Raw genomic sequence first — 4,288 nt, forward strand, 5'->3', positions numbered from 1 at the left:
CTTGCTCCTAATGTATAAAATAAACCTCTGCTGAAGGCAGAGCAGGAAGACTTGCACCCAACTCCAACTCCCGTCTCTTCCTCGCCCCCCTTTCTCCTTTTTCTCCTTCTCCCCTTTTTAGGAACCTCCACTTGCCGACGCCTTCCCACCTTAGGGTTCTGCCTGTCTTGCCTCCAGACACCTCAATAGTTGGAGCTGGTCTCTGACACCCTGTCTGGGGGTCAAACTTGGCTTCGGGTAGCTTTATAGTGCTGTGCTTTAACCCACTGTGCCACCAGGGAGGGCCCCAGAAACCAGGGGATCTTAAAAGTCATAAAGTGGGGATGTGCAGAAACCCTGTGTCACTCAGCCCCCACAGGCAGCTGCCTCACATTGTGAAGGAAAATAATCAGGAACAAAGTCAGGGAATCACATCAGTGTGGACATTCTCAATAGTCCACCTGTCTTTAGAACGCCCCATTCATAGCTCCCCATAACCTGGTCCCTCCTCTCTGCCCCAGCCCCTCCTACCTAGGTCCCAGGGTCTCACCTTTAGGCTGAGAGACACACTGCCTCCCTCTGTCCCTACCTGAAGGGGAACAAAACAGACCCTGGTCAGACCCAGGAGAGGAGATCACAGGAGGGACTGATGGGGTGACTACACTAGGGGCTCAGGGACCAAACCCCTAATCCGCCTGCAGCCTGAGTATAGCTTCCTCCTTGTCCCCTGTGGGCAGAGACATCATGTGGGACCAGGGAGGAGTCAGGTCAGACTTCCTAGAGGAATTTTCTAATCCTGGACCACTGGGAAATTTCCGGAACACTTAGGGCAGGACCAGGAAATATGAAGAAAGGAGATAGGGGTGGGGGGTGCTGGACCAACTGCCTCCCTGGGTCTGTCCTCAGCAGGCACCTTCCCCTCTGTCATCTGCTGGGAATCAGCATCCATTACCAGAATTAACAAGGTGAACATTTTCATAAGTTTTGATAAAAGGGTCAACAGAAAGCTCCAGACAGGAAACACTGTGTGGCTGGTGCTTCCCTTTAACCAGGTGGGACAAGTTCTCCCTGGGACTTGAAAGCCCCCAATAGACAGGGCCCCCCACTCCCTCCCTACCTGAGCCTCTTCCCCCACATCACAGCTGCAGCCACCGCAGCCGCAGCGAGCACAGCTCCAAGGAGAACCAAGCCAGCAATGAGGCCCGCAGTGGGAGTGGAGGACTGAGGAGGGGACTCTGGAAGGGAAGGGGAGGAAAAACCCTGAGCCCCAGGCCTCATCCTGACACTCTGAGGGGTCCAGAAGGGCCCCTGATCCCCCTGAGAAGAGCCTCTGTGCCCACGTCCCCCTCCGCCCCCCATCTCAGGACTCGGGGCTCCGGCAGCCCCTCATGCTGCACATGGCACGTGTATCTCTGCTCCTCTTCCACTCATTCACAAGTGAAGTCCCTTTTTTCCATATTACAAAACATATTCCGTTCACCCATATCCGCACTCATGCAAGTTGCCAGGTCCCCTTCAGGCCGGCAGTGTGAAGCTGACCTTCTGCTGAACCAGTTTTCTCTTCACTCTCAGTTGCCTACACACAAACACAGCCAGGTTCATATGAAATATAAAATTCCCTGCGACAAGCCCACCCAATTGTTCGGTCATGCTCCCTTTGCGGACCCTTAACACCGGCCTCATGCTCCGGGAGCACAAACCCTCCTGGTCAGACACCCAGTTCCACTTGGCAGCTGATGTCACTTGTTTTCCACCTTTCAGATCATGGGGATATATTCGTATATCTACTGAGACCTGTTCTGGTTTTATTTGAGCTGTGATTGCTTCTGAGAAAAATAATAGGTAATAACTCACCTTATTCTCCGTTTCTCGGTGCTGGGCACGCCTGCCACCCTCAAGACAGACGGTGGACCTGCTAACACGAGCTCTAAATTTGAAAATTTCTGCCTAGACTGTCTCAAAAGAGGATTAAATTTTCCGGAACATAAACAAAACATCCTCGCCCTACTCACCATCTTTCAATATAAAAAGAAAGGGGGAGATGAGGGGACACAGTAGCGTCACAGCCGGATGCCCCTGAATACCGTGGCGGGTCACCGTGACCAGTGGCTGAGCACACTCATGTGAACAGGACCCGAAACCGGGTCTTGAGGGTAGGTGACCATCAGCCAGACCTCCCGGGAGGAACCTTGGGCAAACTCTTCTGGTTCTCCCTGGACCCATCATCTGGACACAGGAGTGTCCTCCCTGGTGCGAGCAGAGATGGTTAATGTTCCTTGAAATCCTCACAACGTGTTACTTTGACCTTTACATCATCTGTCTAAACCAGATAATGTTTAACTGTCTTAATCATGAGTGCTGCCTGCATGAGCTAATGGCACATACAGTTTTCACAGATAATTAGCAAAAGGTCAAAATAAAGTCTGTGGTGAAATGTTAAATTTCTGTCATGCTCACAATGCCATCTGTATTGTCTGATGCTGAAAAGATAAACATAAGACACAGCAAAATAGAGACTAACCCTGAAGCCTGAGCTCAGTCTCTTGCTCAAGCCTCTGTGACCCAGGTCCACGATCCCCGAGATGGACATGGTTTGACCTTTGTCGTGTTTGTTATTAGGAATGTCTCATTCCGATTGTCTCCGGATACTCACCCCTCTATCAGGTAGGATCCCCCACCCCCGCCCTATGTTGGAGGCAGGAGGTGCTGGCTGAGTTCAGTGATGTGACCAGTCTCTCAATTTTCTCATACAGTAATGAAAATCCATAGAAGATACTTTTTCCCCCTCAACCAGCATATTATCTCCATGCAGACTCTGAGAGTGACCCTCAAGGGCACTTAGGACCTCAGGAATCTCCTCTCTGCTGGGCCTGTGGGGTCCCAGCACCAGGGGATCCACAGAGTGGGGCGGGAGGCTCCCGGGGTCCATCACTCCAGGAGGAGAAGCCCCTCAGGTTAGGGCCCAGGGTGACTCACGCTCTTTAGCTCCCCAGGGGTTTCATCTCAGGGTCTGGTGCTTGTTCCTGCTGCTGAAACTGCTCCCAGATTCTCCTGGTGTTGCTCCCGGTCAAGGGAGAAGCCTCTGGGAGAAGAGAGGGAGGGTTGGTCAGGCGGAGGGAGACTCACTTAACAAAGGAGAAGGGTCAGGACCTGCCCGGAGTGACCTGCCTTTAGGTAACCCACATGGCAGCTTCCTTTGTGTAGCCCATGAAACTGACTGTTGTCTCCCTGTGGAATCATTTTGAATAGCTGTGGAGTGTGATGCAGCCAAGAGCAAGATTCTCAAACACCTGCTTTGTAAGGGAAAAGGTGATGCAGACAGATCCTGAGTCTGCTGCAGACTTGGATAAATCACATGCTTTCTCCAGGCTCAGGATTATCGTAAGTACATGGGGGTAATAAGTCACATGAGCATTGGGGACACAGCTATGGGACGGAACCCACACCCCTTCCTGAGGGAAAGAAAGGTCAGTAATCGGTGACCCCTACACACCCCTCCCAGGGTCTGAGAGCCTAATAGACCTCCTGCTGTCATCTTGATGGACAGACCCTCCCCCTGACCAGCTGAGGGAGCCCTGGGGTCATTTCTGGAACCCACAGCTAGATAGAGAGGGCAGCACTAAGAGCAGAGCCCAGGGGCTTCTTGCTACTGACCAGAACCTGCCCCATCAGGGCCGCGCTGGCCCAGGACAGTCCTCCCTGGACAAGCTGGTCCTGGAGTCCAGCAGGAGCAAGAGCTCTGTGCAGGGACCCTGCACCCAGGATTTGCCTGTGGTGTATTCAGAAGTCAGTGGGTCCCCAATTGACAAGACTAGTTAGATGTGCCATTTTTAGACCAAGAGTACTTGATCAGCATATCAAAGTCACACTTCTTCTAGAAATAACACAGTGCTTTTGTTTGTCCACCCAGCCCAGCTCACAGAGTGCCCTGTCTCCTCAGGGCTGTTTTTCTTATCTGTCAGTTTCCTTGTCTGTCCAGTGACGCTCCCTTCACCCTCAGAAATATCAGCATATCTTGGGGTGCATATGACTCTTAGACACCCCTGAAGTGCCTCTGCCTGCAGGTGGAGCAACTGCAATGCTTCCGCTGAGAGTTCCGGCAGGGACATCGCTGCACCCGTGGGTCATTTTCACGACATGGCCCAGGACGGACAGGTGCCGGTGCTGCGTGCAGTACTGGGTGAAAAGGCAGGAGTTGGTCTTTCTAGAACAGTGCTGAGGTTAGTAACAGACAAGGCATCAAGGATTTGTCCCAAATTTAGACAAGACAGTAAAAGTCTTTATACACCTCAGGACCTAGAATGTTCAG

This window comes from Condylura cristata, unplaced genomic scaffold (genome assembly GCF_000260355.1).
Source record: "Condylura cristata isolate star-nosed mole 26May11 unplaced genomic scaffold, ConCri1.0 scaffold00061, whole genome shotgun sequence".
Lineage (NCBI taxonomy): Eukaryota > Metazoa > Chordata > Mammalia > Eulipotyphla > Talpidae > Condylura > Condylura cristata.